Here is a 25529-nt window from a genome sequence, read left to right as displayed (position 1 = left end):
GGAAAAAAAAACTCCCAAGCATTTCCCCGAGGGTGAACATGGTTAAGTGCGAATGCACGGGGTGATGCTATGAGGGGTATTTATTCATTCGCACTATTATATTTATTAATCACACTATGGTGCCTTTATGGTGTAATGGTTCCTGGGAATCGCAATTTGATCACACGGGGGAGTTTACGTTAACTCACTGGCGAATGCCAACGGGCTTTAACTTTACTCCCCCTCATACCACAGCTGTCACACGGTCACACACGGCGCAGCCGTGACCGAAGCTGTGATCCACAAAGTCGAGTTTGAAAAGCGCGTCCGGACGAGCAAAGTCCAGGGCTCGCACCCTATCCCGCGCGGCACGTTCACTGGCTCGAACAGCTTCGGGAACGTCCACTCGCCGTTTACGATTGCGAGCGGCGTCTTGACGCCGGCCTTCATCGACCTTCTCCGCCTGACGCTTGCGTTGTCGTTCCGCTTCTTGGGCCGCGTTCGCGGCTCGATGCTGACGCCTCATCTCGGCCTCGCGAGCGCGCAGTTCACCATCCGCTGCACGCTTCGCCCGCTTGCACTCGGCCTCGCGAGCACGTAGTTCGCCATCCGCTGCACGCTTCGCCCGCTTCCACTCGGCCTCGCGAGCACGTAGTTCGCCATCCGCTGCACGCTTCGCCCGCTTGCACTCGGCCTCGCGAGCACGCAGTTCGGCATCCGCAGCACGTTTCGCCCGCTTACGTTCGGTCTCACGAGCACTTCGCAGCGCCGCCTTGTCTTCCAACGTCGGCGAAACCACCGTGGTACCGTCACCTTCAACGACGGGTGCAGTGCTGGCATTCGGTTGTACTGCATTCGTTGTTGATGGTAGCGTTGCCCCCGGGACATCCATCGCACGACCCGCTCTCGAAGGGAGACTGAGAGAGAAGGCGGGCGCGCGAGAAAGAGGGGTGCGCGCGCAGCTGCAGCGAGCGAGCAGAGCGGAGGAGCGAGCGAAGGGGGAGGGGGACGCGCGCAGCAGCGTTAAAGATATAAGGCGCGTTACTGACACCGATATCAGCGTCGCGTCCGTGGCTTATTCGGTAGAGCATCGCGCTGCGGCCCGCCAAGTCCTCTTTCTTTTGAAGATAGAGAGAAGACTGCGGACGCCGCCGACGGCGGTGGATGATTTGGGGTTGCTTATAAAGTGTATTCACACTTAAAAATTAAGACTAGCACAAGGCAATCACTTCACTCTGCAGCAACCCAATCGTTGCACGATTAGAAAGCACCGACTCCCCGTACAGAGGGCGTTCACCTGCTTTCTCACGTAGAAGTATCACCGATGGAGCGTTGAATATATGCGATCCACAAGGGCGTATTCATTCTAGCGCACATAGAGGGGCTGCGTTCCGATTCTTAGACAGCACGTAGACAGTCTACGCAGACTGCTTAGAAGACAGCATCGAGCCCACGCTGTCCGAGAATCGGAACACGTCTGGACGGCTTCTACGCGACGATGCGCCACCTTGCGTCGAAAAGGAAAAGCTAAAATAAACAAACGTAACAGTTGCATTTTCTGGCTTATTTTGTGTTGAAATAAAAAAAACAAATTAACGTTACTCACATTGAGCGTCCGGGAAAGCATCTGTTTGTGTGCAGACGACCATTTCGGCGAGATTTGATCTATCCGAGCGATTCGATGAGCCGCCATCTTGTTTAGACAGCGAAGCAGCCTGCATCGTATTTGTCTACGATGCGGTCTTCTCGGAGCTGTCTATTTTGCCGGCTACATGGGAATCGGAATGGGACTCAAGATGGCCGCCGTCCATTTAACTGTCTATTCAGCCGTCTACGGTGAGTATTGGAACGCAGCCAGGACACCGAAACGCCAAGGCGACAGCCTCCTCTGAGTTACGACCACGTGGTCCCCTGGAATGATTATAACAAAAGAAGAAGAAAGAGAACACCGGGAGGAGCAGACTTTCTCAAATCCGGGCCCTCTGCGTACGTGTCGTTAAACTATCTCGCACTGATCGTCCCAACTTTCGCTGGTGTCGCAACAAGCACGGCATTAAAGCGCGGCAACTCGTCGCTCACCGATTTTGTCGTGAACGGGCCTCCGTTAAGAGACTTTTGTACGAGCGCGCGTAAAATTTTTACGAGTTTTAGACGGGCCTTTGGAGTCTCCGTTTGGACAGTGGCTTTTTTCTCTCTAATGCCCCGTATGTAATCCAGCGCGAGCGTAACCAGTCTTCGCCTATAATAGTCTGCTATTTCTGATATCCTTCATTTTGCTCCCCAAATCGGCCATGCGCGTGTAATTACGTTTGCTTCGTAAGATACTTTGAAATTGCAGTTCCTTTTACGTTTTCCGTCGGGTTGTCTGTTTTCGCTTGCTTTCGATATTATATGCATGAAGTGAAACAGCCATGTTAGGTTGACCTAGAGACAACAAGGGGCCACTCAACGTTATTTCGATAGAAATTATATGGGCAACCTCACCGAATCTATGCCGTCGCCGTCACGTTCTGTATAAACTCTAAATCAACATGAAGTCTCAAGCCACGCACCGCACGTTCTACGCGTCAGCAAAAGCACGTACAGCAATCGTCATAAATACACAGCAGACACTTGACAATAAATATTTAGGAAGCAGTCTTGTGAAACCCCACGTCTAGTCTCTTCATTAGGCTTGCCGTGAGCTCTTTTCACTATCAACCTTTTTTGATACACCAACTCAAGCTTTTGAACAGGAGCTCTAGTAACATGTAACCAGATCTCGTGTAAAAAAATAAATTAGACGTATATGTGAGATCTGCGATTGTAAATTAAACGGCGACTCCTATTCATAAATATATCAATTTCTAAAGGCGTTGAATTGTGGAGCCATAACAAAATGCTCACCATTGAGCTTGGTTTTGAGGATAAGAGGCAAGTCCTCAGAGATTTTGGTCTGAATATGTAGTTAGCCCTCATTCTTAAAATCTAAGTTCTTGCAGAGTGCGTTAGAAGGTTAAGGTAAAAGCGCTCCTAAAAGCCTGAAAATTTAAATGGCCTTGATCATTTTCGCAAACACTGCTAATCACCAGTCAGGAAGCATTCGCAGCTCAGCAATGCTTTTGCAAATGCAGAGCTCTTTCTCAAATTTTTCTGCCTGAAAACGTTGAAAGCTCGTTTTAATTATTCACTCCTTCGTGAGTGGATTAAGCTTTTTAACGGCCCCCTCCACGGTCTTCGCGGCTTCCTAATGTCTCCAAAATGTCAGTGACCCCATTAAATCTTGCAAGCACTGCTAATAAGTTAGATTTATGAGATGATCAGCCATGCGTTACAAAATGTTAAATTGGGTGCATGCAAGGAAGTGAGGAGAGCTGATTAGATTAATTAGCTTGAGCGGACCACGTAGCCGCAGCGAGCAGGTGAAGTGGGGAACACGAAAAAGGCCATTTCTCAGGAGTGGGCGTATCAAGGATAATCTTCCTGTGTAAAATTACTTTTTGTTTTTCTCTCTCAGACAGCGTCCGACTCATAGTATTCGCGTCGAACGCTCCCTACCTGCGGTCCTAGAAGCCAGTGTGTCGTGGTTGGAAACCCTACGTATGAAAAATATTAGTATACGTGTAGTTAATGACGTGTTGGCCCCACATTAGCTTTAGGATAAAGATAACTATAACGCAAAAAAGAAAACAAACCATGTTCTCGTGGTTAGCATCCCTCAGTGGGATGTTGATGCCTTGCATTATTAAGATCTGAAGCTTCAGGAAGTCAGCGATCTAGCGCAGTATCTTGCCCTTAAATCTCTACAACGTTACACCTTTCAGAACGTAACGTGGCTCACTGTGTCTTATGATTGTCGGACACCAAGGAATACAGCTACAGTGATGTTTTTTCGCGTACGGTGGTTTTTCATATCTGCGACCATGTATAAAATGCAGTCCATTTTGCACCTACCTCTTCAGAAGCCGGCTACGCATTCTGATAGCAGTTTTTTTTATGTCTTGCCACCATAAAATACGTTCATTGATCACTTTCTCTACAACTTTCAAAATAAAACTTGTCAAACTAACCGGACTAAACGAATCCAACTGTATAGGGCTCTTTCCTGGTTCTAGCAACGGTACTACCATTTATATCTTCCAATTTTCCGGAACGTTTTCTGCTTGCCAACTTTTATTGTCAACCTCCAACAGGTTAAATTTTCTTTTCTCACACGAATTAGCAAGTGCAGCGTCTGGGCCCTCCATCTGGGCCTGGTGAACTTGTTTGTTTCACTGAAGACAGTGAATATTCGAGTTCCTCTGGTCTGAAGCTGTCATTAAAATCTGATGAACTAAGCGCAGAAAACTTCACTACAACCACCAAAGCCGATTCTGCTGAGGATATATATTTCTGAGATTACGCAGGAGGGCCCAACGTCAGAACATGTCTTCAACCAAGAAGTGCCACAGGGCCGCGAGTTAAGCCCAACTTTTCTTAATGCAGTCGTGGCGCAGCTCCCGTAAATTATTCCACCGAACATGAAATGTTCATCGTTTTTGGATATCTAGCAAACCTTACAAGAACGACTGCATTGTGTAGACCAGCTTCTTACAAAAACGGGTATAACACTGAGTCTGGCAAAAATAGCCGTACTACCGTTTACATTAAAGAGACCTGAAGATTTCCCCATTATTCTGCAAAACCAGCCTATTTGATGGGTAAAAAATTGGCCCCGTATCTTCATGCAATCTGCAAATGTCGTCGAAAGACGATAGTGTTGCGTGTGGAGAGACTGAACAAAACACTTATTTGATGTTCTGCGCAAGAAAATCGGTGAATGGTATTTCGGAGGCGCTGCGTTAGAGTGCCTCGAGCGTGCAGCAGAGGCGAACGAGAGCATCAAGTCACGTGACAAGTAAGACATGAGCGCCATTTGTCAATTATCTCGGAAAACGAAGCGCGCGGCGTGCGCGCCCATCTCGGAGGTGATAAGGTGTAGAACGCAAGGCCAGAGGCATGTGCCACCACCGTGTCGTCTTAGCAAAGCGTTGGAAACACTCGCTTCTTCGTGCAAGCGTCGCATGGTCAGCGCAGCGTGATAAACGCTATGGTCCTTAGAATTACATATGTAAGCCTTTTCTAGTAAAATACGCACAAACAGAATATATACGTGTTGTTATGGTGCCTCAGATATGCGCAATAATTGCTTTTTAATTGACAATCGCACAAGTATGAACGCTGAACCTTGAGAAACATTGGTAAGCGCTGCGGATGAGGTCGGCCGTTCAGAGTAACGGCTGGTGCTGTTTAGAGTACCCGGTTCGCGTTAAGGGTGGACAAAGAGACAAATGTACAGACAAACAGACAGACCAAAGTTTTTGCGTCGAAGGTGCCCAAGAAATACTATCGCCTTTAAAACTCATAGATTCTTATGTGTAATTTTAAACCGGAGACAAACATGGTTGGTTCATGTCCAGTCCTTTGAACAAAAAGTGAATCGAGCCATTCGAATCCTCCGGCATCTCTGCGGGGCTAAATGGGGTGGTACAACACAGTCATGTTGCGTACATACGCCCCATGGTGAGTTACTCTTTGCGATCTGCTGCACGGACTTCCAGCCTCTACCAAGAGAAGACTTCACTTGTTATTGGCAAGGAGCTTGAGGGTATGTCTAGGGTGGCCATGGTCGACATCCAGTGGTTTGGTGTATGCAGAGGCTCGATGATCACCTTTGGCAGTTCTCCGAGCTAAAGTAACATCTAGAAATTTATTTAGAATTTTCACGCAACATGATAGTCATCCTTGGTCTAGTGAACAGACAGAAATACATCAAAGTGGTAACTTGATAAACGGCATAACAAGGCCATGAATGAACTACACAATAGGTATGGGGAGAACAATAGGTATGGGGAGCTCAAATGCACATGCAGCATGCGCTCATCGGGAAAGAACTTAGCGAGCGAATAGACCTGGCAGTTTACGTAATATCCTATCATACATACATATCAGATCCTATCATACATATCCTACCATATCATACAAACCACTTGGTGTGTATGAGAGAGCAATCAGTCTTAACAAAAACCCCGTTCGATACCAGTTTATTGCCTGTAAAGCTTGTTCCGTTATAAGCATTTTCGTGTTGTGGTGAAGATGCCTTGCTGACTCAGACAGAGTTGGCAGTTATGTGACGTAGGGTCTCGCAGCGTATAACTTCAAGTTGTCACCGCTTCACGGTCGGCAGCCTCATCATGCATTAGGCCATCCTCCACCATAATATTTTTAAAAGTCATCCAGTTGGTGAGAGCATGCATATCTTATCAACGCATCCGAATTTATCCATTCAGGGCATCTCAAATGTGGTCGGGAGCTCTCAGGTTTGTTACAGCCACAGAAAATAGTCTCGAATATTATTTCCTTCTTTTTGACTTTGGGGCTGAGCATATTTTACACAAGCAACCTATAAAAAAGACCCCGCTTTATATAATTCATTTAATTAACGTTAATTTTTTTTTACTGTGATGCAGCACACGTACAACAAATTTCTCTTATAGTGTGAGTCAAAGCAGTTTATTTCGGCGTTAGAGCAACATTAAAACTTCAGTTCTCGTGAGTAATGGAAAGAGCGCAACAAAATAACATGGAAACGCAGTTCGAAAAATGTGCCACAAGAAAAGCTACACTAGTGCGAAATTAACTGTTGTTTGAAACTAACTAAACGTACTCTGGCACACTCGCACGGCATGCACGTGAGCAAGCCTTTGAGAAATGTATGCGGAGTGGCTGTTTCATCAGTGATTGTTTCTTTGCTGCTGGTAGAAGTTCCGAATGTGAACATATAACAGCTACTCTACACAAAACGACGTCGTACTATGCGGGATAGCTCCATTTGAAGCATACGCATAATCAACGTATCCTGTATGACCTAGACATCTTGCGGATACGAAAAGAGTTTACAAGCTGAGAAAACCACCGTTGGACGTTTTAACAATAACAACAACAACAACAAAACAACGACGACGACGATGATGATGATGATGGATTGATATGTGGGGTTTAACGTCCCAAAACCACCATATGATTATGAGAGACGCCCTAGTGGAGGGCTCCGGAGATTTTGACCACCTGGGGTTCTTTAACGGGCACCCAAATCTGAGCACACGGGCCTACATTTCCACCTCCATCGGAAATGCAGCCGCCGCAGCTGGGATTCGATCCAGCGACCTGCGGGTTAGCAGCCGAGTACCTTAGCCACTAGACCACCACGGTGGGGCAACAACACCAACAACAACAACAACAACAAGGACAACAACAAACACAACAATTACGAAGTTTGCATCAAGTCACCCAAGGCTTGAAACAAGGAAGATGGACAGCTCTGAAGTCATTTCTGGTCGCTTCTATAGGTTGTTTCGAAGCTCTACCTATAGTGATTTTAGGTTACTTCAAGGTCGCTTCTAGGTTGTTTCTAGGTTTTAGCTATAGGTGATGCTAAATTTATTTGGAATGCTTCTCAGTGCAAAGAGGTTCTTGTTAAGCAAACAGACGGTCACAGGAACGGCACACATAACCAAACTTCAGAGATCAAAGCTCACGCTGATACTGAACGCCTACATTTCCCGCAGATCTGTGCCCACGCCATCGTCCGTGTAGTACTGCCATCACTCCGGGGTTCTCTCTCAACCGACGTTACTTTTCCTGTTCTCTAGTGTTCTCCAGTAGGACGTGCCACTTAATCACTCCGTACAGATGCATCAGAGAAGCTGAAATGCATAATCACGCCGTTTGTCACTGAGTTATTCTCGACGTTTATTGAAGCTTTTCTCCATAATTTACTGTTTGCCACCCATCTGTTGCCTCCTTGATTTTTAGGGCTCTAGTGGTGACTAGTGGGTTGGGCTTAATTTTTCTGGCACATAAACTTTCGTGGTGATGATAGTTATTTGCGCGTATTTGTGCACTGCTCACGGACTGAAACGGAACAATATACGGCTCACTAACACCCCATAGTTTGCTTCCACCGTACACAGTTCGGCTCGTATTGACGTAATTTCAATAAGAACACATTAATCAGAGCACATATTATCATTAGAAACCATACTCGTTCACGACACAACCTGGTTATCTCGAGAAATTGCGAATACCAGTCGTTTTACTAAATGAGGTCGCGCGTTGAAAGACGCGATTATGGTTCACAATAAAGTTCTTACGGCCGGCCTAGACTGTTTCTCTGTTGAAACAGCATCCTGCTCACAAACATGCAAAATAAACATATAAACAGCTTTATTACCAAATAATTGGAGAATTTATCGTTAGAAATTCAATCGTGTCGTCAAAATGCCATCCCAAGAAAGCTTGACACCAAATGAAGTCTGCTCATACAAGACATTCACGCATATACATTCACGCATATACATTCACGCATATGCAACCCAGTACAGTGTGCATGTAGTATATGTGTCCATGTGCCTGTGTGTGCGTGCGGCGCGCGCGCGCACGTGTGTGTGTGTGTGTGTGTGTGTGTGTGTGTGTGTGTGTGTGTGTGTGTGTGTGTGTGTGTGTGTGTTTTGAAGGAGCCGAGTTTCTAAAATTTATAAGAAAGTCCTTCGCAGACCAGCAGCCCTACGAGCACCCACGAGCGCTATAGCAAGGCATCGCTTGCGGCCACCAATATCGGTGCATTTGTGATGCGAACATCGCGCGTGCCTTTTGCCGCGTGTATGGAAAGCCAGAGAGCGCTGTGGGGTAAGTTGGCGAAACCATTTATTCCCGGTCGCTCCGTGGGAGTCTCCAAAGGTTAGACAGCATATTTATCCTGACTAGCACGTACGTCGCAGGAAGTTCTTTCATCGTTTATCGCTTACCACGACTAACCGAGTACCTTTCAGGTCGTGTTTTATTTTTTTGGACTGTTTCTAAAGTTTCATCTAGAAGGCACGAGTACTGCGCCCGGAACCTCAACAGAGTCACCTTGGTCGCGTGCATATTTATTTCGTGCTTGTCGTTAAACTCCAAACAGGTCGCTTTACCACGCATCCACCGTGCAAACGTTTTTTTTTTTTTCGGGCCCTGTCAGTGTCGTTATTTTTTAGCGTTCTAGCCTAACTTCTGAAGCAGACGTCACACCTTACTTGGGAGTAACTTGCTGCAGGTTATGCATGCCTGTAAGTCACTGAGTTATAGTTACTGGCGAGACTAGTGCCAACTCTGCAAAATAACTTAATGAAAGAGCACTTAGAAAAAAAGAGAAAGTGGTAATGCATCTTTTGAGTCGAGGAGATGACCGGCTCTGCTCCTTGGCGATGTGGTCGATGCAGCAATGATGTTTCGAGTGAGATTTGAGGGCCAACAGACATGGCTGACGCGGCCTGAGCTAGACATGACCGTCAAGAGACGATGACATGTGGTAAATTACCTGGTTATCGGGGTATGACTACGATACAAATATGAAGGCCCGGCTGATTGTTGCTGTACGTGAAGCAGTGAGAAGACAGTTGGACGCACTGATCCCTCCTTACTATAGTGGGCATAATCTCTTGTTGTCATAGAGTTTTCTAAAATTAATTAGAGGGAACTCTGGCGCTGCGATCATTAGCGACCATGGGAATGATGGGTAGTACACACATTTGCCTAGTTTTCGTACTTGCGGGTGGCGAATCATTCTTGCGGCTTCGTTTATTGCTGATTTTGATTTCGTTTTGAAGAAAAGAACCAATCCATTTGAACTTCGTGACCAGATTTGAAATGGTTAGCCTGGAAGAATAAGGTGGTAAAGCGCAACCGCTGAATAATTGCTGATTTTTGTTTCGTGAGAAAACAGCTCCAAGCCACACAAACACACACGGAGGCAGAAGCAGGCCAGAAGTACGAAGATTAGACAAATCTGTGTACTACCCATCATTCCAATGCTCACTGAAGCGCCTTGCGTTGCAGCTCCCATAGACACAAGCACCAGAGTTCCCTCCAGTGTATATTAGGGAACTCTATGCTTGTTGTATCCTTCTTGATTTGTTGTTATTTCATACAATCCTTGTTCTAGCAGGTGATGAGGCTTATCGTTTTTTGAATAAAATCACAATTTATTTTTCTTTTTATTTTCATTAAAATGATTAGGTTAACGGCACCGATAAATTTTATATGTTACTGTTACACGTAAATGTGCGCTTACGCGAAGCATGGTCTTTCATTCCAGAATCAATTCATTTTAGAAAGTGAGTTGCGATGGTTACACTAAGAAGCTTTATAAATGAAAAAAAAGGAAGTAAAATATCATTGGTACGCTGGAATATAGATGTAAAGTGTTACCTTACTGCCATCTGCCACCAAACTTTACCCATGAAACGTGCATTGCGTTACCATGCTTATTGTAACAATAATATAACAACAAATTTAATTATTTAGCATGTGTAAGCGAGCGAGCATTGCACTTCTGAATTAACTAAAAAACTTGTTACGTTGATAAAAGTCTCGGCGTTCGCATTTAAACAGCCCTTCAATTCTTCAAATAGAGCTTCGTACTGAACGTCGATTCAATTTATAAATTCCGATTCTGAGCTCAGCTGATTTTCTTTCAGATTTTCCTGGTGACTAGTGGGGAAATAAAATCCCATGCCGTAAATAAACTGGATGCGCCATACAACTCGTCTAATGTAAATTACAGAAACTCTTGGTGTTAGAAGGTAAAGTAAGATTGCAATGTATGCAGCAGGCCGGAACTATTAGAAGAAAAAAATATAATAAAACAAAGCACGAGTGAAACTACATACACAGTGCGCCGTTTACTACCCAATCGGTAACCATTTTTATCCGTCATTATTAGTTTTTTTTGCTCTATTAATTTGTATTCATCTAATAATAATATCTAAGGTTTCACGTTCCGAGATCCAAGACCAATATATCACTATGAGGGCTCCAAAATCACAGTTCACTATCAAGATATTTAGACTATTTGGTGTTCTGTAACGTGCAGTGACACCGCACAGTACTCGCACTTCTAGTTTTTCGCCTCCATCAAGATGCACACGCCACCGCCGGGATTGAAACCACGACCGTCGGGCCAGCAGCCGAGCATCGTATAACCGTCACACCACTGCGGCGGATTCGTGCAGGCCTGATTGATTGATATGTGGGGTTTAACGTCCCAAAACCACCAGAACTTGTGCAGACCTAAATGACGCGTACGTGACCGTTACAGCGGATCATTATTGGGCAACAGCGATGAAATATGATTACTGGTGACTTCGATAGGATATTTTTCAAAACATAACTTCTCCATCACTAATAATAATAACTGTTAGGCTTTAACTACCCAATACTGCGATATGATTTTAAGAGACATCGTATGTGCAGGGCTCCGCAAATGTCGACCACCTGGCGTTCTTTAACGTGCTTCACCATCACCTCACCATAGGAAGCCATGACTTCACTACATGACCAACATCCGTAATATGCATCTTCGATACGGAATCCCATCCGCATAACCTTTTATCGATCGCTACACAAAGTCAGGAATAATCCTTTCCACGTAAAACCAGTGTCAACTGGACGAGCGCTTATTCTGACATTCAGAATAAACTGTCGGACATATTTGTTTCTTGTTTTACAGCAACTTCATATATCGAATTTCTCGACTGCACACGTTCGCTAATATGTCAATACTTTTCTGCATCTACAATACCTATCAGTTTAATGAGAGCAATTCTCTCTATCTCTCATCTAAATAAGCATCCGTGTCTCTTACGGTATAAAACCAGTGCTATACATCTCCAAAAAAGCACTCGTTTCGGATTGTTTCATATTCATAAATTAGCAAAATATCGAACTTGCAGTGGCTTCAAGAACCTTATGTGAACAAGGCAGCTGTATGCTTGTGTGCTTCGCGAGAGAATTGCTAAATGTCTATAGGGGGGGTAGATGAACTTGAGCAAGTTGGTGTGTGTATACTCGACTCAAAGCTGACAAATACAGGGACGAGAATGTAAAGGTGTGAGTTCGCGCACACACTGGTTGCGAAATTGCGTTATTCGTTCACACTCGTTTTTCGTTTTTTTTTTTGCAAAGAATTATGTGATAACGCGAACAGCATATCTAGACATTGTTGCAACACCTCCATACAAACACCGATCAAAGCGTGCACAGAGGAGACAAATATACAACAAATTGTTTTGTGATGCGCAAACATAGAGGTGTCCGTCCTTATTTTAGCAAATAGGCGGATTTTTGTTTTCGAATGTTGGTTATTTTTCTGTGATTCGCATCCTCGCACAGCACTCTTAAACTTTACACACCCGTCAAAAATTCGAACCCCAGCTTCGCAGTGTAGAGCCGGCGAGTTCTATCGATGACGCAAATCTGTTCGCTCGCGTAGAGAAGCTCCAAATATTTTGTTAGCTGTCCGTATTCAACATATTTTGAAAAAATGTATGATCTGGAACAGAGAAACTGAATCCTCCTATAGAGTTGCGTGGGCTTCTTCACGAATATTGCAGCCGACGTACTTTCCACGCAACCGAGTGAACGCCCTACAAGGCAGTCACACACCGCGCACGCTCCTACGCAACTTACGTGGCCTCCACTGATTCCTTCACAGCTGCGTTTACGATATCATGGCTCAAGAGCTATGATATACATCGGCGTGTGCCGCTTGTTCGAAGCATCCTCGACGGTATATCGAATGCATGGTGCGAAGCGAGATTGTTACGAAAGCGACTCGTGCAAAATAACAGAAACGGGGAACATGGGCTGGGGCGCACAGAGGGTTATTGCGAAAAGTCGATAATGTCGGTGTTTGTTGAGTAAACTTCTTACGCTGAAGACCACCACTCCCTCTCCAACCCGACGCATATTACACTAAACTTAATTAGGAATTCTCGTGAAGTCGTTACGAAATTCAGGCAACGAAGCCAATTAGATGGCATTATTATTGATAAGAATTCTTGAAAGTGGCGTACTTGTGCATGGCAGCCCAAATATGTTGTCATCAGGCAACAACCCTACGTAAAAATCGCAGGAGCAGGGTAACGCTTTCATGGACCTTGCACAGTGGTAATTCATAAAGCAAAAACTCTTTGTACACTATATGGCGCACACTTAGGACGCTGATATATTAGTTCAGACATTTTAAACATAATAATTACAGCTAGAGGTTGTTTTGTGTTCCTTGAGATAATCAATATGAAAATCCCTTCGAATTTCTGTTTTTCGAGATCGGTTATTCATCACACATTAGCTTGTCGAACTTACGCTACATCATACGTGAACTTACATTGCTCTCCCGTTTCATTATAATTATGTAGAGATACTTATTCACTTTAGTATTCATCTTCAATATCAGCACAAATGCTTGCCCTTACTATCATTATGTTTTGCAGATTGTGAAAATTTAAAGAGTATTTTTAGATATTAATTCCTATTTTCGTAATATCATACTGCACCTTGAAACTTTGTGACTCCTTATATGCCCACAAGCACGGCAGTTTCAAAAGTTAACTGTTGTTTAGTTATGTAGACAAAGGCTTTGTTTACGTCTTGAACATTGGTAAAAGAACTGAAGTAAAAAGCTAATCTTAGTTAGATGACAGAAAGCCAAGGGCCCTCTGTAAGACTGCACTGGCAGACTCCTCAGGACCTTAATAAAATTATTTGTCTGTCCGTTTATCATAATAAATTTATATGATTTTCAAAGATTTTGTTACCTTCAAAATTGGCAGATAAGGTTCTCAATGTCAAGCACTACACTGGGATTTTTCTATTGGCTACAACAACATTACTTCCTTCTTATATGTAGTATGTTACCCGGTGAAAAACTGATATCACCAAAAGATGAGTTTTTATTTTGCGCTCACCAAAGGTGCCTGTATTCTAGTGACCATCAAATAAGCGATTCTAAGCTATCGTACACATATCCATCGCATCGTCGTCGAAAGCTTGCTTTCGGAACATAACAGAAATTCATTATCCCAATGCAGAGAATCAAAGACATACCTAGAGAAACTGTACAGAAAACCCAGTACATAACCGTGAGACTGCGCATATCGGCCGCTTCCGAGAAGGATGCCAAAAGTGTTCTTGTAGACGCGCGCATGCTCGTAGTAACAAAGAGGTGGCAGGAATCTTATCGAACCGAGGGCTGTCCCTCGCGAGACCACTATCGTGCCTCGAAGAAAAGACCTGATGTGGCCATTCACTTTAGCCGTATCCGCTCGCAAACGTCTCAGCGCTTCTGCTCAGCCGAGCGATGCCGCAGCCTCCATCAATCATTATCGGACGTTATATATACCTAGACGCTGCCCTGCGTCCTTGCCGGCGGGGGCTCAGTAAAGAACGCGTGTATATAAGTGCTCCACGAGGGTGTCGTGCCGAAGTGGCGAGACGGAAAATGTGCGCCCATCGCTGATGGGGAAAACCAAGAGCAGCCGAGCCGAAGGGTGGTGCGTCCCGGTCGAGCAGCTAATCCCCGCAAGCTGCGAGGCACTCAATGTGATAAATAACGCGCGATAGCGGAGACAGAGAACGAGAACCCTTTCCATGACGGCGTTCGTCCATCATCGCCGTATACCGGCAGGCCGACGACGCTTTCTGCTCTAGCTGGCATCTATAGATGCCTTCGGCAGAATCGGTGACGTGCACTTCCGGCTCGCTCTGAAAGCCCACTTCCGCTCGCTAGGTTCCGGCAGCAAGGCCGAACAGGTTGCCGGGGCCAGGGCCTCCACCCTCCGTCCACGAAGTGTGCGCATCTGTATACTCTCTCTCTAAGCCCTTTGGGCGCAGTCAGACATAGCGATTGAGCCTGGGAGTTAGGGAACTTGTACGAAACGTGTTATCATGCTAGCGTTGGCTGTGCCTTATTCACTACGCTTATTTGCATAACGATAGTTATAGCGCGAGAACAAAACGACGACACAGAGACAAGGACACGAAAGACACGAGCGCTAACTTCCAACTGAGTTTATTGCGCAGAGCACGAAAATATATAGAGGAGACAGTGACCATGTGATAAAAACCATATGGCACAAAGAGCAGAACATGAGTAAGAGAAAACAAAGGCAAAAAACAAAAGCACAGAAAAACGGCAAAGAAAAAGGTTTCGGTGCACGCAAGTAGTTATATTATCTTTGCTTTTCTGTTTCGTTTTCTTATAAATTTTTGCTTTTGCCGTTTTTCTGTGCTTTTGTTCTTTCCTTTCTTTTTCTCTTACATGTTTTGCTCTTTGTGCCATATGGTTTTTATCACATGGTTACTGTCTCCTCTATATATTTTCGTGCTCTGCGCAAAAAACTCTGTTGGAAGTTAGTGCTGGTGTCTTTCGTGTCCTTCTTGTCTCTGTGTCGTCGTTTTGTTTTCGCGCTATAACTATCGTCATGCCATACCAACTAGCCCAAGCTGCCACACTTCTAAGCTTATTTGCAGTCCTGAAAAAGCACTTGGATGATCTAGAATGCTTCAGGTTTCTATGCCAGCCTGTGAACAAGTTGCTGGTGTGCTTCCGACAAGGAGTGGCCACCTAGACTTTTATTATATGTGTCCTATATAGTAACTAACCGAACAAATCGGACAATGGTATCTGTGCGAAAGCAAATAATGACCTGTTTCAATAGTGAAACGCGCATTGAACGACAAAGTCGTGCGTCGCACTAATTTTTTTTTAACCCAATGTACCACTGTAGCTTCAGCTGTGGTGCGCTTGAAAGTGTAATTGATTTGTTGTGATAGGGGGAATATACTTTCGGACGGGTGCCTGTCGTGTTGAGGTAAAGTGTCCGGCACAGCCTGAATTCCTCTGAAACAGCTTTTGGTTTGTTGCGTACGAGAGTGCATGCGCGACGTGTTGTAAAGCTGTCGCGTCACGCTTGTGGACAAGAGTATGTGACATACTACTGCCCAACCTGGGTAACGCCGCTTTCGGATTCGCCTCTAGTGTACGGTACTGGTGATGGGATTATTCTTGCCAATTCTTTCAAGTCACGTCAAAGCTGCAAGAGCTGTGTGGACAAAAAAGGACGCATGAAATAATGGTCAGTGGAGACTGTTCCGTTAATGCATTCATTTAGAACTCTATTGAACCAGCAGAAAAGTACGGTGAAAATTTGCTATAACGTGGTGAATTGTAAAAGGTGAACACGATGGCAAAGCAACCAGGACACAAATGAAACATTTCGCATGAGACCATGTTGGTTGTTTTGATCGCGATTGTTGACGCAGTGCTAGTTTAATGACTGCGGCTCAGTTTGAGTGAAGCACTTGCGGTATTGGACTTATATTTTTATTCAAAACTTCCTTTCTTAATACCACATTACAATCAGGAATTGACCCATTTGGGCTCCAACTGTTTTAGAAGTTAAGGATATTTAGAATCACTGCACGCTCCCGTGAACTATAGCAGTTCCGATGGAGGTGGAAATGTTGTAGGCCCGTGTGCTCAGATTTGGGTGCACGTTAAAGAACCCCAGGTGGTCGAAATTTCCGGAGCCCTCCACTACGGCGTCTCTCATAATCAAATGGTGGTTTTGGGACGTTAAACTCTACATATCAATGAATAAATTCCGTAAACTATAGCTCAATTTCGGTTTATACATTTGCCTGTTTTTGAAAAAAAAAGATAACAGAAAACAAAAACACTGCCACACACAAGCAGACCTAACTCCGGGCTCCGTAAACTATAGCGAAAAGCCTTATCATCGCCATTGCACAACCTACTTCGCCACCACGTGACAGATTCCTCAACCGAGAAATATTGATGGTGACACGGTCGTAAAGAAAAGAGCTCATTCACTCGTCCCGCCGTGCCCTGTCGGAAACCCGGGAGCGTCGACGCGCCGTCTGGCGCCGGGCTCACCAAAGTGAGCGCTCCCTGTTGGCTGTCGTCGCCGGAACTGCGCAACGCCTGGCTACACGTTTTTGCGGCATTTCACCACTCCTCCGAACAGGCGCCACACAAGCGGTATCGGCGCATTTTCGCGTGGGCGGTAGCGCAGGCCATGCAACAGTTTATTTAAGTATACGAACGCTTCCAGAAATTTAAACCGTAATGCGTCATGTGTAAGAGCGCCGTTAAAACGTGGGTGTAAACGGAGGATGTGACAGTGCGCTCGGAATTAGTTGAAAGGGGGAAAAAAGCCTTCTTTCCATGCTCTGGCGGGTGACGTAGAATCGAGCAAGAGCAGACGTTGTGCGTTATTGAGACAAGGTGGAAGTACTTTTTCACCGATGAAAAAGAAAGAAAGAAACAAAGAAACAAAGAAAGAAAGAAACAAAGAAAGAAAGAAAGAAAAAAAGAAAGAAAGAAAGAAAGAACGAAAGAAAGAAAGAAAGAAAGAAAGAAAGAAAGAAAGAAAGAAAGAAAGAAAGAAAGAAAGAAAGAAAGAAAGCAGTTCAATGAAAAAAAGGAGGGAAGCCAAAAAGATTTAAACACAGAACTGCGTCGCGGACAGAGAGCACAATTAGCAGTGGACAGCATTAGGCTCGTCCTGTCTACCACTACTTACGTTCCTTCTTCATCGTAGCTTTAATTCCGTTTAAAATCGTGACAACGCATTTCACTTCAGGTGAAGAAAAAAACGCTAATAAAACCAATGGTGATAATTACAGCGCCTCTGTGCGACTGTTAATGGTCTTTTTATGCTAATAACCTTGTGAGCAAAACAAAATGTACTGGCTGGTGCGAATACTGTGTGCCTGCTATTCGAGGCGACTCTTAAAATAGGAAGAGAAAAATGCGCATGCGAAAAAATTACACTAGAAAGACACATATTGAAGACTGTAACCAGCGACCTCAATTCACTTCCTTCGGAAGGTGCTCCAAAAAGCACTTTCGACTCCTGTCGTTCGCACACTTCTCAAACACAATTGGAGAAGCCGTGAAAAGGACCGAGCTGGCCACACAACGAAGAAGTATGAATAAAGCATGGAGCACCGTGAGTCCGAAAAAACGAAACTGCAATATGAAGACAGACGCGCTTCTGCATGAGTCATTGCCATTTTCTTCTATTTTTTATGTGTGGTGATAGCTTCCTTTCCCACTTCCCGGCCATCGAATTATTTGCCTGCAGCCGAGTAAGTGTGGGCGAGTAGGTTTCCCACGGAGGCGAGGTCTCTGCAAAAGCCTCGAGTAGTTCTCGGACATTTCTCGAAACCCCCCTCCACAAAAACGTCGATGGCAGCGCGCGCAATCCCCACGTCGAAGCAATGGCGCCGATGCACGCGCCGAAGAAGTGAAAAGGGTATTGAAGCGAACCGCATCCTTCGACGCGAAGGATTCGAAATAGATATCGAACGTGCCTTACCGCTTCACACTCTTCAAGAAAAATGGAGCCGGAAAAAAGAAACCGAAGCAGAAACTCACAAGAACATTAAAAAAAAATCTAACGAGAACCATATGCAAGAAAATAAGAAATGCCGAAATAGAAACTATATCGAGCCGTCTTCACAGAGGTGACGAATGCAGAAAAGTGAGCGGGGAGATTTCCCTAGAGCTGGAGCATTCCTGCCCTTGCGGTCACCGCTGGCGACGTAATAGGAGGGACAGCACTGGACCCCGCAGTGAATCCACAAGGATTGCCCCCTCCAGCGGCCACATCACGCCTGTCCGATTGATTACGGTCGGCTACCGCGGAAATCCCTCGACAGTCTCTCCGTGCTGCCCACCCCAATCATCCAGCTTCTGTGCGCAGAGAATTTCGGCATTGGACAACTTTGTCGCCCCTTCTTGGTTTCTTGATAACGTGCTTACTTAGGTCGCCCGTTTCGAGCGTCTGGGCCAGCTATTACTAGTTACGACTTTCGGGATCGTGTCTCTGTATGCGTGATCCTATGCGTACGAGGGTACGCTGGTCGAGTTCATGTTGAGGACCCTGCCGAAGTATGAAAGCAGGTTTAGGCGCCTGCATTTTAGAAATAGTTTCGGTGTAGCTTTCAATTGATTGATTGATTGATTGATTGATTGATTGATTGATTTATTGATTAATATGAGGCATTTAACATCCCACAACCACCATATGATTTTAATATTACAGATACCGTAATGAAGGGCTCTGGAAATTATGACCACCTGGGGTTGTTTAACGTGCATCAAATCTGAGCACGCAGGCCTACAAGATTTTTGCCTCCATCGAAAACGCAGCCGCCGCAGCCGAGATTCGATCCCGCGACATGCGGGTCAGTAGCCGAGTACCTTAGCCACTACACCACCGCGGCCGAGCAGGCGTATCTTTCGTGGCAACTATATAATCTAAATGATGTGCCTCACATTGAGATAACATTGTGCATCACATTGAGATAATATATATTTGTTTCACAGAGTGTGGTATCACATAGCTCTCAGAGGGACAAACATTTTTTTCGTGTTAAGAGACAATTTAAGTGTTCGGAGACAAGCAACACTGCATTTACTGCAGCGCATGCATAGTCTAGCATGCAAACAGGCCTTCATGTTAAGGAAAGAAACAAGAAAATAGAGAAGTGTCGTGCTCGCACACGTATATCAGGGTTCATGGCATTGTTATTCTAGGAAAACATAATCGTCTTATAGCAAAATAACAATTGCTGGCGTTTTACGTCCCAAAACACAATAAAATTATGAGAGAAGCCAAAGTAGAGACATAAGGTAATTTCAACCACTGGTGTTTTTTTTTTTTTTGGCTTTTTCATGTACTTAAATTGGAACACACGGGGCTCTGCCATTTTGCCCCAATCTAAATGCAGCCGCCACGGCCGGTACTCGATCCCCCAACTTTAATTCGGGTCTGGAGTGAGCAACATAGCGGCTATATTACCGTGGTAGGTAGAGATACTTGCATCGTACATTTGGCCCCCGAACGTTATGCACGCCGAACCTTTGACGTCTCACGTGAAGAAGCAGGATTTCGGCGCCTCATATAACGTGGCAGCAGCAAGCACATATAACGTTGGAGCAGTGGAGCATGGGAGAGGCCTTTGCCCTGCAGTGGGCGTAGTCAGGATGATGATGATGATGATGATGACAATGATGATGATGATGGTGATGATGCTGGTGATGTTGTTGATGATGATGATGATCATGACGGTATGATGATCATGATGATTACGGTGGTGATGATGATGATGTCGATGACGACGACGAAGAAGAAGAAGAAAATGATGATGACGATGATGATGATGATGGTGACGATGGTGGTGATGATGATGATGATGATGATGATGATGATGATGATGATGATGATGATGATGATGATGATGATGATGATGAAGCCGATGAACCACTAATAAAACTCCCCAATTACCTCGCCTAACGGCAGGCTTTCGAAATTAAAAAGAAAGTGCATGAGTTTACGAATGCCATGTGGCTTGCGTTGAATGTAATGAGCAGCGTATAGTCAGCGTCCGTATGAGTCAAGGCACTCCTTCACCCTTATCAGAAAATCAAGTCTAATTTCCTGACCAGAATTTAGTTTCACGCTCCAGCAGCGTGCGGTGTAGGTGGACGGCTGACCGCGTGCCGTGCCCGAGCCACTTTGCAGGGCGAACAGTCGTCCATCCTGGCGAGGCGTGTTCAATTTGGGCCGACCGATCCTCGAGGGAGACCGGATCACTTCGTATTCTTCGCCGCACTCGTCCCTCGTGTCAGTTTACTGCGCTTTTCGTGCGTCCACTATTTCAGTGCTGCCACTTTCACCTCCCTATTTCGTATATCTGCGCCATATATACTTTTTATATCGATCTTTTTGTCTATGCCTTCAGATGTCGACACTTCCACTCGGGTTGCGCAATCGCAACATTCGTTACCACGAGCGTCTCTGAGAGGATATTTCTTGCGCCCACTCAAGTGCAATGTTCTTCATTTTCTAGTTTTACCGCTGGAACTGCCGGAAGTTGCTGCAATTTCAACTCTCCAAGTGAGTGGTGAAATCAGCGGCGCGCCGATTTTGTTGCATTGAGATCCAATGATGCTATAGATGCCGCAGTACTACGCCACAGCACTGCGTGTCTGTTCAGCCGTCTGATTTTTCCCGAGCTTAGGTTCTGTCCCCTCGTAAATATGTAATATAATAATAATAATAATAATACCTGGTGTTTCATGTGTCAACACCACGATATGCATATAAGAGACAACGTAGCAGAGGGCTCTGGACATTCGGACCACCTGTGTCCAAATATATACCTATATCAAAGTACAAGGCCCTCAAACATTTTCGCTTCCAGCGAAAATGCAGCTGCCGCGGCCGGTATTCCTTCCCGCGACCTTCGTATTAGTGGTCCAGTGCCATAACATCTAAGCCAACGCCACGGGGCACATATACATGAATATTTTTATTAAAAATTTGTTTGGGCAATTCACAAAATAATAATGTTTTCCCTGCAACATTCTTTTACTTTTTTGCACTCGTGAATAGACTACTAAGCAAATGCAAGCGCATGCACATAAACGAACACGAAATCGAATATCAGTAGTGTTGTGTTCATATCGCGATAGGCTACACCTGTCGTAGTTGTCAAGTTGCGGTGATAAGTGAATGATCGCCACTGCGCATGTGTAACCTGGAGCCACTTGTATATAGGGGCGTGTGCCCTATGTTACGGTGTTCGTTGTGCTGTTGTGAGGCTGCCCTTTGGCATGCCTGAATAAAGGATTCGAAAAGCATGCCCTGGCTCTGAAGTTACAACATGATTGGCGACGAGGATGGGATCCAGACAGCAGGAAAAACAGCAGCTGTTCGGGGTGGTGCCATGCTCGGAAAGCTTCCAGAGTTCGATCCGGACGGTGACAACTGCGATGTTTTCTTCGAGCGATTTGAGTGTTTTGCAGCTGCTAACGACATCGCAGAGGATAAGAAGTTGCAAGTGCTATTGACGTCCATCGGGGAGAAGGCATACGTCACGCTGAGGAGCCTTCTTCTGCCGAAAACGCCTACCCAGGAGACGTATGACGTGGTCATCGCAACGCTGAAAAAGCACTATACCCCAAAGTGCTCCGTGGTTACGGAAAGATACCGTTTTAACCAACGCAATCAAGAACCGCACGAAAGCATCAGCGACTTCATAGTAGGACTCAAGAAACTGGCTGCAACATGTGAGTTCGGCACATTTCTTGAGCAAGCCCTGCGAGATCGTCTCATCGCGGGATTGTGTTCCGACAGCATACGGTGCAGGCTTCTGGCGACACCTGATGCAGAATTAACCTGGGAGCGCACCTGCAGCATTGTAGCAGCCATGGAATCTGCTACTAGAGGCACTCGGGAAATGGTGGCGACCCTCGCAACAGGGACCCCCGTCGACAGCGACGTTCACTGGAACAAGGAAACGGCAGCTGGACAACGGCCAGCACCCGCTGGGGACTACGCACGGAGTTTCATGCCGAAAACCACTCCAGCTGCAGGTACACAAGAGACTAAGGGGTGTCATCGTTGCGGTGGGCGGCACTCTCCTGTAAGTTGTCCGTTCATGAACAGCCGTTGTTTTAAATGTAACAAGAAAGGCCATGTAGCCAAAATGTGTAAAACTAGGGCGCCTATTCATTGCCTGGCTAATGATGCAACGCGTGATGAGTTGTTGACACTGTGTCACACAGACCGTAGGTCGGGCACGCCTGCCATTGTGGTGCCGTTGCTGATAAACGGAAAAAAGATTTCGATGGAGCTAGATACAGGCGCAGCCGTATCGGTAATGTGTGAAACAGAATGTTTAAAACATTTTCCCGATGCAAGTTTCAGGGAAACAGATGTTAGGCTAGTCACCTACAATGGCACGCCTGTCACGGTCAAAGGTATTATGGATGTTGATGTAGAGTACCAGAGCCAACACGTTCGCTTGCCACTAGTGATTGCTAAGGATAGCACAGGGGCTAGAATGCCAACATTATTAGGGCGGGAGTGGCTAACGAAAATAAAACTCGACTGGCTGAATGTGGTACGGGTGCAGAACGTACGGGAAGAAGCACAGATAACTGATAAGTACCGCGAGGTATTTCAACCAGGATACGGGGCCATTAAAGGGTTTCACGCTAGTATTGTGCTTAAGAAAGGCGCTACTCCTGTTTTTTGTAAAGCGAGACCAGTGCCATACGCGTTACGCGAGCAGGTAGAACAAGAGCTGCTTAATATGGAGAAGGCAGGCATTGTGTATCGCGTGAGGCACAGTGCTTGGGCCACCCCACTGGTGGTTGTGCCGAAAAAGAATAATGGCATTCGACTGTGCGGGGATTACCGGGTCACCGTCAATCCTTTCGTGGTAGTTGACCATTACCCTCTACCGCTGCCTGAAGATATATTCACCACGTTGCAAGGTGGAGCTGTGTTTTCAGTTCTCGACCTGAGTAAGGCGTATCTGCAACTGGAATTAGATGAGCACGCTCAGGAACTGCTCACCATTAACACGCATATGGGCCTTTTCCGGTACAGGCGCCTACCCTATGGTGTAGCCTGTGCACCAGCCGCATTTCAGGCGGTAATGGACCAAGTCCTGAGGGGCTTGCAAGGCACGGCTTGCTATCTTGACGATGTCATCATAGCGGGAGTCAGCTACGAGCAGTGTCGTGGAAGAGTGGAACAAGTACTCATGCGCCTAAGCGAATACGGTATCAAGGTCAACGCGGAAAAGTGCAGCTTGTTTAAAAAAAGAGTAACCTACTTGGGGCACGAAGTTGATGGCAATGGGTTGCACCCTACCAGTGACAAAGTAAGGGCGATAAAGAATGCACCCAAGCCAGACAATGTCACGCAACTAAAGGCATTTTTGGGACTGGTAAATTTTTACGCAAAATTTTTACCAAATGTAGCTACAGTCCTGGAGCCTCTTCATGGCTTGCTGCGCAAGGAAACCAAGTGGCACTGGTCCCGACTATGTGACGACGCGTTCAACAAGTGTAAAACGTTGTTGACGGATGAAAGTGTGTTGGAAATATATGATGTGGCAAAAGAAATTCAGCTCACGTGTGACGCTTCAGAGTATGGCCTAGGAGCCGTACTATCGCATGTCGTGAACGGCCAAGAGAAGCCTATCGCTTTCGCCTCAAGATCGCTGTCAGTGTCCGAGCGGAACTACGGACAAATAGAGAAAGAGGCACTGAGCATAGTATTTGGAGTAAGAAAATTCCACAAGTATCTATATGGCAGGGCATTCAACGTTTTAACGGATCACCAACCACTGACGGCTCTTTTCGACCCAAACCGACATTGCGGTGCCGTGGCAATTGCCAGGGTACACAGATGGCTGACATTTCTAGCAGACTATCGGTACAAAATTACGCATAAGCCGGGCTCCGCCATATCGCATGCTGATGCTTTGTCACGGCTACCGTTGTCGGAGGGGGGGCATGACGAGGACACAATTTGCTACTTTTCCACGTTGTCAGATTTGCCGCTGACCGCGAAGGACATTGAGCGTGCAACAGGGTGTGACAGTTTGCTGCGAGTTGTGCGAAATAGGATATGGCAAGGTTGGCCAAAGACTGTCAGTGCGGAACTGCAACCGTTTTGGGTTCGCCGATTTGAGCTCACGGTGGACGAGGGCTGTATTGTTTGGAATAACAGGGTTGTTGTTCCTGAAAGCTTGAAGACTGTAGTACTAGCACTCTTGCACGAACAGCATCTCGGGATCTCAAAAATGAAGGCTGTTGCACGGTCAATGGTCTGGTGGCCGGGTATCGACGATGCCCTTGAACAGGCGGTGCGCAAATGTAGTATCTGTCAGGCAGTACTTCCTGCAGCGCAGCCAGTTCCTTTGTTTCCATGGAAAGTTTGTGAACACCCGTGGCAACGAGTCCACTTGGATTTTGCGGAAAAAGAATCGCAAATCTTTCTTATTGCAGTAGATGCTTTTTCCAAATGGATAGAGGTTAAGTGTATGCAGTCGACCACGGCTGCGAAAACAGTCGAGGCTGTGCGTTCCTGGTTTGCGTCTCACGGGTTACCTGTGGAAGTGGTTACTGATAACGGGCCTCAGTTCCGCGCAGCGGAATTTCTAACTTTCCTGAAAGCGAATGGCGTGAAACATACGCTCACCCCACCGTATCATCCGCAATCTAATGGAGCGGCCGAGCGAGCGGTGCAAACAACTAAGAAGGCTCTCCTGAAGCAGTTAATGGATGACGAAAGGACAGGTACAAACAGGTCACTACAACATCGCCTAGATAATTTCTTGTTCTCGTACCGCGCAACCCCGCACACTTTCACTGGGAAATCACCAGCAGAATTGTTTCTGCGACGGAAACTGAGGACCCGCTTATCATTGCTACGACCAGATGTGAACGGTGTGTTGACTGACCAAGCAGAGGAAGTGAAAACATCCGCTGACAAGCGGCGCGCAGTGTTTCGTTCTTTTGCGATGAATGAGTGCGTACTGGTACGATCAGTGCGTGGAGAGACTGTGAAGTGGTTACCGGGTAGAGTGTTGCAGGTAAAATCAATATGCACATACTTAGTGTTGGTGGGAAATCGTGTGCGATATGTGCATGCCGATCATTTGCGCCACTCCTGTCTGGAACGGGAGAAAGAGCCAGCTGTGGACGACGAGTTCGAGCTGCCGCATGTGCCCGAAGAACGGGACCCTACTACTTCGACGACGACGCTACCACCGATTACCCAACACCAGTCGAGCACGGAGCGTATGCCGCAGCCGGA

The sequence above is a fragment of the Rhipicephalus microplus genome, unplaced genomic scaffold, assembly GCF_043290135.1.
Source record: "Rhipicephalus microplus isolate Deutch F79 unplaced genomic scaffold, USDA_Rmic scaffold_52, whole genome shotgun sequence".
In the NCBI taxonomy this organism is placed as follows: domain Eukaryota; kingdom Metazoa; phylum Arthropoda; class Arachnida; order Ixodida; family Ixodidae; genus Rhipicephalus; species Rhipicephalus microplus.
This window is presented reverse-complemented; position numbering follows the sequence as displayed.